The 12,849-nt window shown below is 34.6% G+C and overlaps 1 protein-coding gene across 6 annotated transcripts in view; it reads right to left on the reverse strand.

Annotated features, from left to right (window-relative positions):
* dnc (phosphodiesterase dunce) overlaps nt 1–12,849 on the reverse strand; it is a 474,861-nt gene that overhangs the window by 225,171 nt on the left and 236,841 nt on the right. The gene's annotated exons all lie outside the window — the stretch shown is intronic.

Below are 12,849 nucleotides of genomic sequence, written 5' to 3' on the forward strand. Positions count from 1 at the left end.
TATTATCTTTGAAAAAAATTACAACAATCAACAATAATAACAAAAATAAACTCGAGGTTCGCGAACAAGTGAACGAAAAGATGCTGAAATTCAATTTTTACACCCATTTTTAACGTGTCGAGTCATAAATCAGAATTTATAGATAAATTCTATATTAATTCAACCGTTTTTTTTTTTTCAAGCCGAAGATTCTAGAAATCCTTTGAGACTTCAAAATATCTCGAATCCATAGTCGATTGACTCGGAAGGTCGAAAATCGGATACCAACCAAATTTCAGCTTTTTTTGCGGGCACAGTAATTTTTATTGATTATTTTTCAAAAATAATTAATCGCTAGAAACATTTTTTAATTTGAACAAGCGCAAAATGATTTTGAAAACATTTGTCAAAAACAATCAAACCGATCTCAAACATAGTGAATTCGAGTTTACAGACGCTGAATTTCAATTTGACTTCATATTTTACTGCATTTTTCTCAAAACTGTAGAATCAAAAATTTCACCGGAGGCTCCAGAACGGCTCCAAACCATAATCAATCAACTCTATACGTCAAAAATGGGCTATAAATATTAAAATTTCAGCCCTCTACGCTATTTTGATCAAATTGTAATTTTTTTTTCACGGAGCATTGGCCTTTGAAATTTCAAAAAACTTGCTAAAAATTAAGTGGCGATGCAAAAAAAATCAAAATTTTACCTCGATAAACTGAACTTTTATTTTGTTGACTAGATCTTTCAGCACTGCGCCAGCACCTGGCGCCTCATAGGCCATGTACCGAACTTTCTTTTTATAGAGTAACATTTTAATAGCAGCGCCTGGCGCAGAACCCGCCATCTCATCATCCATCGATTGAACTCCATTAAATGGGCTAAAATTTCGACAGCAGCTCCTGGTGCAGAACCCCCTTTCTATATTTTATTCATAATGAAGGAACCAATCGAGATTTCCGCCGCTGAATCGAACGGGGCCATAATTTTCGGAAACAGAGTTGTCTAAACCGTTCGTATAGTCAAAATTTTAGCAAACCGAATTGATTTTTTAATTTTTGGCGAATTTCTGAGAATTCAAAATTGACCATTTTTAGAAACTTAGGTATTCATTTTTTTTTTTAAATTTAAAAAACAATTAGTTCATTAGGTATTTAATTGAACTTTACTACATATTTATGGGCATTGGGGAGCCTCCAGCGTAATTTTAGATTTCTCCAAACTAATTTAGACAGTTGAAAATTGAGTTGAGAAATCTTCGATGTTTTTCCCGTATACTCTCAACCCAACTTTCAATTCGCATCTCTTCTCTCTTACGCCAATGCGTGATACGATGCCATAAAACATGAAACCAATCTCAGCACCGAGCCTTAAGCATGGCTTGCCACGAATAAGGTAATGGATGGTTATACAAAGGCGAGGCTGTTGTCTTATGTTTATGTTTCTAATTAAATAAAACTATAAGCAACGATTTCGTGTGATAATTTTCAGCAGTTCACGCTTTGTTGTAATGCTCGTTAAAAAAGTTTATTTCCTTTGACTTTATATGCAAGATGTGCCAAAATAATTAGACGCAAAATAAAACTTTCGCAATAATTATAATACGTTCGCAACGTAGGTCTACGATACCTCACTTATGCACGCTATGCCCATGCCGATGCCCATGCTACGTTGCCTGGTGCCTGCACCCCTCTACTTCAACCCCATTTCCCAGTTGTTTTAATTACTTTTTTATTGCCGCCGTTTGCGTTAATTTCGTTGCGAAGGGTAATTTATTAATTTCATTTTTGTTGCGGATAAACTTTCGTGTACTCGTATTCGAGTACGACTTACGAGCCACACTAGTTACTATTCTCTACAATTTCCCACTTTCTAATTCAGCGAATTCCACATGCCATGGAAAATTTGCTTTTCACTCGTAATCGTAAGCAAACAAAAATCACTGAAAAAGGTACGAGAAATTCGCGTACCAGAGAAGAAATCACGTTCCGAGGAAAGAAACTCATCGATCAAATTTTCAAATTTCAAGATTACGTATTTTCCTCGTACGTTGACGGATTTTTAAAATTCCAGATTTTGCGCCAATTTTTAGCGAAAATTTTCACATCCCAACTCCATGTGCCAGATGTTCTGATGGAGGTTCCAATTTGCAATTTGGCCAGCAGCGTGGAAATTTAAACCCTATACTGTAAAGTGTAAATTGATTCGTTGACCGTGAAATTCAAAAGGTAGAGTTACCAAATATGTTACATATGAAAGAATATGCCTACGCGTATTTTTGAACATAAGTAACTAAGTACGCAGCATTTTGAAACATGTGAGTGCTCGAGTGAAATTTTATCAACCCCATCCATCTGACTCTGGCAAATTTTGATTTTTCAAAATAAGTAAATTTTAATAATGAGGGAAAAAAGTGATTTATAAATGTCGAAAATTAGCTTTTACTCGTAAAAAGGATTAAGCCACTCGAGCCAAGTTAAAGCCCCATCCACGGCATAATAAAACTAACCACACCCCGTAGGCCTACCTTATGCATATTAACTACCAAGTAATGGTATCGATTTTTGCCTCGAGTTGCATTTAAAAAATTCTTCTCGAGATGTAGCGACATTTTTTGCTCGTTAGTTACTATGCAAAATACACAGAAATAACGCAGCTTTTACGTTCAAAGTACACAACTTATTTAATTGAAGCGTTTACAAGAAAAAGAAGAAGAAGAAGAAGAAAGTAAGATAGAAAGAAAAAGAAAAAAACTCGCAAAAAAAAGACAGCAGGCTGCTTAGTTGACGAGGAAAGATCTTTTTACAGCATTATTTGCTTCATTAGCAAATTTATTCGGCGTCACATTGCCAAAGAGTCGAATAAAAAAGGTGAGCTTTGAAACTCGATATTCTTCACGCAGGATACCGAAAGAAAGAAGGTAGAAAAATAAACAAGAAAAAAAAGCTGGGTTAAACTTTTCGCAGGTTCTTCAAACATTTGTTTTGTGTTCGTTCGACGTGCGAAAAGTATTTTTGTACTTTGTGCATAGATTGGTTTTGTGGTTTTGTGCTTTGGGGTTTCTAAAAAAAAAAAAAAAAAAAAAGGAAAAAAAATACGAAGTAACGCGGATTTTTTTCACATAGGTAGGTAAATAGTATCATTTCTTTGTGAAGGTTTTGAAAACTTCGCAGCAGTATTTATTTTCTTCCGCTGCTAAACGAGTATACCACAATGATTAAAAACACAACAAAATTTGTAAGTTGATGAATCATCGTGAAAGCAACAAGTGATACCATAGATACGCTAATACGTGATGTTCACGTACATACCTATACTGGTCAGTCACATGTCGACGACCTTTTTAATTCAATTCATGTTCTACTGTACAATGTCAATGTTTCACAAAAAAAAAAAAAAAAAAAAGATCGTGACCTTAGAAAAACATTTTTAATTTGGTTGATCAGGCCCATCTCTAGATCAAAAGGTTTGATGATAAAATGTACATAGAAGAGAAGATGATCGAATAAATGTTTTCACACAGGTGATAAAAAACAAGAACAGACATCACTATTAGGTATTTTCTTTGCGAGTGGGGAATGAAATTACAACTGCACTTATAGAGCATCAAAATTATTCAAAATCACCTAAAACTGCAAAGGAATCGCAAGTGTTGAAATTTATTTCACGATTTTTGACGAATTTTAAAATTCATATTCGACTCGTTTCTTTATGAAAAAGAATTAAAATCTGATCAAAGTGACTTAAGAGGCTGAAATTTGGTTTGTATGCTATTCTCAACCATTTGTTGATGGACTCGAACCGTTTCTAGAGCCTCTAGCGGATTTTTGGACTCTTCAGTTTCCGAAAAAACATTTTACGTAATTTCAAATCAAAATTTTTCCTCTGGGATTACCTACCTACTTGTGAGAGAAATGACTGGAGAATGCGCCGGAGGCTCCAAAACGGCTCAAAAGCATCATCAATCGATTCGGTCGGTCTAAAATAGAGTACAAAACAACTTTCAGTCTATCGAATCAAATTGATCAAATTTTGATTTTTTCCCCTCATTTTAGGACCAAATTTTAATTTTGAAAAATTCTCCAGAAATTCGAAAAATGAATTACAACAGCTGAAATAGAGTTCTTTGTTCGGTTTAAAAATTTTTGTGCCGATTGAAATAGTCGCTTCTCTCGCGTAGGGTAAAACATTCAGAAATTCAACACCAAAACACGGAAAGACTTCAATGAATAAAACATCATAAAACGGAGCTCAGGCATTTATAAGCGTATACCTATACTTACACATAAAATAATAATGGCGATAATTTTTTCATTTTATAAGTTCGTCGCAGCAAACGAATGAATAAAATATTCGCATTAATTCGGCACAGTAATCATATTTTTTCCTTTTTCAAGCGCTAACATTTTGAGTATTCGATCGCTATAGACATAAATTAAGCATCAATATTCATCATTAGATAGACGTACTCGTACTTCACTTCATCTGCCAATGACAAGCGAAATATATTCTATAGGCACACCTTCATTATACATGTACTTAATATGCCCTTTTGGCTTTTGGGACTTGGGTGTTAAATACGGATATGCAGACCGAAAATGAACGTGACAATAAGTTGAATTTTTTATAGCATTTAACGATAATATGGTTTCAAATCAGGGCGGAACTAGGATAAAAAGAGGGATGGAAAAACGATATTGCGTTATGTGCTTACTGCTTACGTCTGTTGCTATAGCTAAGGTAGATACTTATCACATAATAATACGAGTACGTCACGGTAGGTACTAGGTAGGTACCTACACATACATTAAATTATTGTCGTTTTCTACTCATATCTATGTACCATTGTACTTACGAGTATAAAAAAGAATCTTGATAACCTGAATACCTTTACCTACCTATTACCTACTGTTGGGAGTACGTTTAAATTATGCCCACTGCGCTGCGCAATAACATAGAATAAGTAAATTTCACAGGAGTAAAATTTTTCATCGAATTTCTTAAATGGAACCCGCGAACACAAAATTATATTTCAAATGTTCCAAAAGCCCCGAAGCCAAGTCATCAAAATTCACATTTTTCTGCCAAAAACTGGTGAAAATCGTTTACTGATGTTCTCTAAAAAAAATTACTCACGTGCTTGAAATTTTCAAATTTCAAAGCACCATTTCGTTCACTAACGTCTATGCCTATACTACATACATATAGTCCGGCGTATGACAATATGGGTAATTGCACCCCCGGCTGATCCTCCGAGACAACTTTTTTCTTAATAGAGGACATCCTAAGGAACATTTTAAAGCAAACTTGCCCAAAAAAAAGTTGGCCTTACTTACAAACAGGTGTCCATTTTGATTGACAGGTCAGCCAAAATCGAAGATTTTGCGTTTCAACATAGGACTTGCACGAAATTTTTCAAACCTTACAAAGGTAGATCGAAAGATCATGCAAAAATTTATCACCTGTCAAAATTTCAAGTGCTAAAGTGCATTTTTCGATTTTTGGCGAATTTTTGAAAATCTAATTTAGGGCAAAAATGAGGGAAAAAATTAAAATTTTACCAAATTGACCAAGAATGCTGAAATTTGGGATATACCTTATTTTCGACATGCCAAATCGATTGGACACGGTTTCAACCCGTTTTGAGCAGTTCTGGAGCCTCCAGCAGATTTTTGAATCTCGAAATTCCCACAAAATTCCATCAAATTGGAGTTGTAAAGCTCAAATGTATTCTAAAAACTAAATTCAATACGCTACGAAGTACTGCAGGTAAATTTCAATTCGTTTTGGAGTCTCCAGCGACTTTTTGAAAATTCCTGAAGCCTCCAGCAGATTTTTGAAACTTTAAATTTTCACAAAATTTCATCAAAATGGAGATGGAAAGCTGAAATGTACTCTACACTCCGATTTTAACACCCTCTGAAGACGACTTCAGATGGGTTCAAGTCATTTTAGAGCCTCCAGCGACTTTTTTGAAAATTACTGGAGCCTCCCGTAGATTTTTGAAACTTGAAATTTCCCCAAAATTTCATCAAACTGAGATGGAGAGTCGAAATTCATTCTGCAAACTAATTTCAATAAGCTACGAAGTTGACTGCTGGTAGATTTCAAGTCGTTTTGGAGACTCCAGCGACTTTTTGAAAGGTTTGTATGGCGTTTTTTTTTTTGGAAAATTGGAATTTCCTAAAAGTAGCTGGAACCTTCAAAATCATTTGAAACCACCATGTAGTCTGCGAAGTAAATTTCAGCTTGCCAACTCCATTCGATAAATTAATGTTGGGGAAATTTCAAGTTTCAAAAATCTACTGGAGGCTCCAGTAATTTTCAAAAAAGTCGTTGGATGCTCTAAAATGACTTGAATCCACCTGAAGTCGTCTTCATTGAGTGTTAAAATCGGAGTGTAGAGTAAATTTCAGCTTTCCATCTCCATTTGATGAAATTTTGTGAAAATTTAAAATTTAAAAAATCTGCTGGAGGCTTCAGGAATTTTCAAAAAGTCGCTGGAGGCTCCAGAACTGCTCAAAACGGGTTGAAGCCGTTTCCAATCGATTTGGCATGTCGAAAATAGGGTATATCCCAAATTTCAGCTTTCTTGGTCAATTTGGTAAAATTTTAATTTTTCCCCTCAAATTAGATTTTCAAAAATTCGCCAAAAATCAAAAAACGCACTTTAGCACTTGAAATTTTGACAGGTGATAAATTTTTGCATGATCTTTCGATCTACTTGTAAGGTATGTTGAAACGCAAAATCTGCGATTTCGGCTGACCTGGCAATCAAAATGGACGCCATTTTGTAAGTAAGGCCAACCTTTTTTTGGGCAAGTTTGCTTTAAAATGTTTCTCAGGATGTCCCTTTAAGAAAAAAGTTGTCCCGGAGGATCGGCGGGGGAAGGGTGCAATGCAATTACTCCTATTGTCATATGCCGGACTAATACCTAATGAGTAGGTAAGCATAAAGAAGTCAAGTTGAATTCAAAAATGTTTCGTTGAAATTCATTCGCAAATTACGAATGAAATTTCACTCGAGAACGTTGCTGAAGTCGGCGCTCAAATTTTGAAATGGCTCTTTTAAATCATCACACACGTACGCACTGCACGCGCACTATTTTAAAAAGAATGATGGTATAAAATGTATAGAAGCAAAAAGTTATAATCAACGCGTGATAAGTGTAATGTGTACAGTGTACACTCATACACTGTAGCGGCTCATAGTTGAAGTTACATAAGTCGCGCCGCGCCGCGCTGCAATAAAGCAGAATTTATCTCACTTATAAATGTTTCGGACGATAAATGAATCTCAATTTACACATTTAAAAAGATTATACCGAGACCTAGTCGAGCTATTAATTTCATCTCCTCCACCGCGCCGCGCCCTGTACCAGTATATACCCTTCAACTACATCCTAGTAGTCTTACTTCTATTTCTATAGCAAGCTCGAAAGTTGAATTTAATTTCCCCAGCCCACTCTCGCTCACTTTCCCCAACAAATACTTACTACAAAATTTACTAACGTATTTACAGAATTTTTGGCAAAACAGCTGAAATACAGGCCCTTCGCTGTACGTTTTCCAGCACGACGCGACGCCGAGAAACCTTACTGAGAAGAAAGAAAGAAAGAAAACTACGAGTAAGAAAAGAAAAATATATTCGCGTAAATGGTTTCGAGTATAAAAAGTTATCGTTCGAGAATCAAAATTCTTCACATGTAGCATTCGACAATTTGTTCGTGTCTTACTCGACCGTGCTAGGTGCTCACTGCTCCTACTCCTACTCCTACCCTACCACGGCCACACAACGGTATACGTAGTATGGTATAACAAAAACACTACACACAGAGGTACCTACTCGTAGTTGCCAAAACTTCTTTTTCACTCTGACGATTATGACTTTAAGATCGAATTCCCTAGAGTGTTTTCACATTTCGAAATATTTGAATAGTATAATATATTTTGGTGTTGTTAGGTAGGTATGGCACTTGTTCGTTTTCGCTTTTACGTCTCCCTGGTTCGACCCACCGACCCCACCAATCCGACTCCCGACTCTTCGTCGTGTTACGCAATTTTATCGCTTTCCAAAAATGAAAAACCTCAGCTATGAATATCAAAATTTATGCAATTTGCTAGCTCGTACTTTTATATCTATTTTGCCATCCGTATTCCGCACGAAAAATGAATCAATATTTTCTCTTTTTTTTCGCTTCCAGTTCCAGCTGAAAGTCTGGACGGTCAATGGATAATTGCTGTCATATCGGGCGGTTCGTTTCTTTTTCTTTTATTTTAGAATACGAGAACTACATTTTTATTCTACGCATCAAACGTCGAGCTTTGCTATTTATATCGCGCGAAATCTATTAAGTATTTCATACTGCGAAAGTTCATTCGTCTAGATGAACTGAAAACTGAAATCATACGTAAGACGTGACATTTTTTATTTATTCCATTCCACGAGACAAGTCAGCTTTATGAAAGAATTATTTTAATTTGCAGAGAAAAGGAGAATGAAGGAAGTATAAAAATTGCGAATAAAAATCCGATTTTCGCTCTCATTTGTCATTATTTATAACGTAATACACCGGACAGTTGCGAGAATAATTAAGACTTACCGAATGACAAACAAAAGAGAAGACTTTTTGTTCTTTCCAACAGTGGCGTCCACTCGGAACTTATTTCAAGTGAATTCTAATTGAAAATAAAAATTCATCGTACAATGTGACAAGAAAATACCCGCTGAAACTTTTTAAGCCGAACAAAAAAGTTATCTTATACCGAGACAGTCTATCTCTAAAATTGAAGGCACTACATGCAAATGTACTTTTCAAGGCCCAATGCCCATCAAAACTTCAATAATTTACCTACCGCCGCCGGCTCCTTCAATTTCGAAGATACGTAATTTCACAAAATGGCATTTTTTACTCGTCCCGAAAAGTTATGCGTTTCGTTTACCTTGTTGAAAATAAACAAATTTCAACTCGCCAAAAAAAAGTTACACTACGGTCATTCGATGCGAAATCAGCCAAAATTTGCCGCAAAGAGTCGTCGATTTTTTTCGTAGGTACCTGTTTTGCATTTCGGTATTTTCGGTAGAGATTATCAAACGATGGGAAATGACGCAAACTAGAGTTTCCCAAGATGTTTTAGCGGGAACGAAGCGTATTTGAAAAATTTCAAAATGACTGACAAACAGAAATTTCATTGTTTTGCGAAATCCATCGCGAAAAGTTCGTGCAAGTTGTAATAATTTCATAAAAATGTACTAACGCTTCCTGAATTTTTTCGATTTTTAATTTTACCAGCTTTGAAAAGTTGAACTTTCAAAAAGAGCTTCATTTTGAACTTTTGAATTTTAGATTATTTTTAAAAGTAGGTATCTACTCTTAATTATTTTCAGAATGCAACAGATAGATTTCCTCCAAGATGGTGTACTTGTAGTTCCCAGCAATCAAATTCTAAAATTGGTCATCATGAGAAAAATAATTGTAACTGCTCAAAAAAACACACACCCACACACAAATCACCTACCTCGAGATTAGTTCAGGGGGGGGGATAGCGATTTCACTTTCTTCCATAATAAGAGAAGAGCTTATTAAACAAATTTTAAGCAAAATAGAAGGACTTCAGTAAACTCAAAACCTGACTAATTTGACATCCTACATAGGTACCTATTCAATTAGGTATATTTGGGTATAGGAGTCACGAAAAGGACTGGGGAGAGGGAGTTGCATGCTTCAAAATTTTGAAAATTAGTATTTTCTTCATTTTTGAACACTTTGCAACCAGTGTGCGTAGCACACTATTACTTTCGTTCTGAAAGTTGAAAAATTCTTTGGCTCGAATGTTCTCTTAGAGGAATAGACCGATTTTTTTGAATCTTTCATACGTAGGTGAGGCTTAATTTGAGGCAGGGAATGTCGTAATTATAAATGTAATTACTCAAGTAGCTTCTTGAGTAATTGCAATTAATTATGAAAATTTGTACTAAAAAAACAATAAAAAAGAGGAAAAGGGCCATATCAAAAGCGAAGTCGACAAAAGCAAAGCTGATGTCAGTTAAATTTCAAAATTTATGTAACACCACAGGGGTTGTAAAATCTTTTCTATTGTTCAATTTTCAAATTTATTTTTCAAAATTGAACAATGGAAAAGATTTTATCAGAAGCGAAGCAGACTTTGGTTAAATTTCAAAATTTATTAGGGGTTGTAAAATCTTTTCCATTGTTCAATTTTCAAATTTATTTTTCAAAATTGAACAATGAAAAACATGACTCCTGTGGTGTTATATTTATGAGAGATGCCGATCTGCAAACACAATAAGCCATAGAAACCTTTTACATAAAATTTGAAAATTTGTTATGTGACCCTGGTGGTGTTACACTTAGAAGGGCAATAGAAATCTAATTTCTTATCTACAGTACCTTTAGAAAAATAAATAAATTTTCAATGATCCATTGTATGTATTCGCTTCTCTATCTCGCTTATACCTAAATGAAACACCACAGGGGTTAAAAAATTTTCCCCATTGTTCAATTTTGAGAAAGGTTTTTAGAACTTCTGCCGGTATTTCATTTACACAAATGCAGTACCTAGACAAAGAAAGCAGGTGGTTATCCTTTCTGAATCAAATCCCACCAGTCATTTGTAATTTTGCAGTGCTTCCAAGAGGTTCATTCAGAACTGTATTGGTTTTGGGGTGGCATTATGCTTTTGAGATATATCACGTTGTGCTTTGGAGCTTTCAGAATAGCATACTAAATTCAAAATCACGCAATGGATTCAGAATCGTGTTGTGCTTTTTTTCAAAATGGTGTTGTGCTTTTGAAATCCGAATCGCGTTTTTTCAAAATTGCATTGTGATTTTTTTCAATACTGTGTTGTGCTTTTTTCAAAATCACATTGTTTTTTTCAAAATTGCATTGTGCTTTTTTTTCAAAATTGCGTTGTGCTTTTGAAATCCAAATCGCGTTTTTTCAAAATTGTGCTGTGATTTTTTTTCAAAATCAGGCTGTGATTTTATTTGAAGTCGCATTGTGCTTTTTATTAAAAATTGTGTTGGACTTTTTTTCAAAATCTCGTTGTGCTTATTTTTTCAAAATTGCATCGTGCTTTTTTCCAAAATTGCGTTGTGGTTTTGAAATCAAAATTGTGTTTTTTCAAAATTCCGCTGTGACTTTTTTTTGAAACTGTGTTGTGCTTCTTTTTCAAAATCGCGTTGTGCTTTTTTCAGAATCGCATTGTCCTTTTTTTGCCAAAATTGCGTTGTTGTTTTCGAATTTGCGTTGTTCTTCTTTTTCAAAAATCGCGTTGTGCACTGAGAAAAATCACATCAGTAAAAATTACTGAAAAACGTAGTAAAGGGGACCTCAGGTCGATTTTTTGTAGTATTTGCTACGTTTCATAGTATGTACTACTAAGAAATATAGTAAAAATTACTTTTTCTACTACATTTTTTAGTAGTCTGTACTATAAAATGTAGTAAATTTTACGAAAAGGGTGACCAGAGGGCCGCTTTACTAAATTTTACAGTAATTTCTACTAAACAGTTCTCTCAGTGTGCTTTTTCAAAATTGCGTTGTGTGTGTGCTTTTTTCCATGTTGTCCTTTTTTTCAAAATCATGTTGTGCTTATTTTTTTCAAAATCGCGTTGTGCTTTTTTTGAAGTCTCATTGTTCTTTCAAAATCAAAATCGCGTTCTGCTTTCGAAATCCAAATCGCTTTTTTTCAAAATCGCGTTGTGCTTCTGTTTCAAAATTGCGCAAGTGCTTTTTCCAAAATTGCATTGTTTTTTTTCGAAATCATGTTGTGCTTCCTTAACAACATACGCTATGCACACTGTTACAGCTGTCTAGTTTTTTTTTTTCAAGTCCAACACCAGGTAAGGTGTAGTGTGTCTCAAAATTCTTAAAATCAACGTAAATTTGCCATATTTCAGATTGTTTGATTCGTGAATATTGAAAAAATACATACCTCTGATTTGAGACATGAGACACCAAAAATAGGCTAGGAAAATGATGTGATATGTTTAAGAATTTTTTCAACATTTTTAGGGCAACAAAAATTCTTTTTGAACAGAAAAATTCAACGTCGCGTCGCAATAAAAAAAACAAGCGAACTAGGTACTAGGTATGTACTTATCTATACTGATTTTTAAAACTTTGCGATATTTCAAACCTCTCTCCCTCTTTCTCAACTCACCGCGGGTTTCAAATGTAGTGTTGCGGAAACAAAACAATTGAAAAAAAAATACGAAAACAGTAATAAAAATCTCACTTTCTGAACGTTTTATCTATATAAAGAACCTTTGGGTGCCTCTTGAGCTCTCAAAATGTTGTGAAAAAAGAACAAAAGTGTAACATGTTGATTCCTGTGAAAGGGAGATCATCGCTAAATTATGCAACTAAATTTTTTCTTAAAACTTGTAAAAAGAAGAAAAACAGGTACATAAAAACAGATGTCCTCTTTCACAGAAAATATGGAATTCAAATCACATACTTACTAACTCCATGACAATTATCCTCAAAGTAAAATACATTCGATCAACTCACCTGTAACAAAGAAAAAAAAACAAGTCGATTAGAAACAGCGAAACTTTTATTTTTCATTCAATTACGATAAAGATTCACAAATCATCAAAAAACGTAATTCGTTGGCACAATGACAACTTGCGATCTACGAGTACTTTTATACTTGATATGTACACATCGATCGATTAAATCTGGAAAATCAGGAACAGTCGGGAAAAATCATTTCTTTGAATAACTGTTAGGAAAAAAAATCCTATACTATCAGAAATAATAACCGTAATGAAATTATCTATTGGGCGTTTGACATTTCAAGGGAGTGTTGTAGGTTGTTGGTAATGTTGGTG

Source organism: Planococcus citri, chromosome 3, assembly GCF_950023065.1.
Source record: "Planococcus citri chromosome 3, ihPlaCitr1.1, whole genome shotgun sequence".
In the NCBI taxonomy this organism is placed as follows: Eukaryota; Metazoa; Arthropoda; class Insecta; order Hemiptera; family Pseudococcidae; genus Planococcus; species Planococcus citri.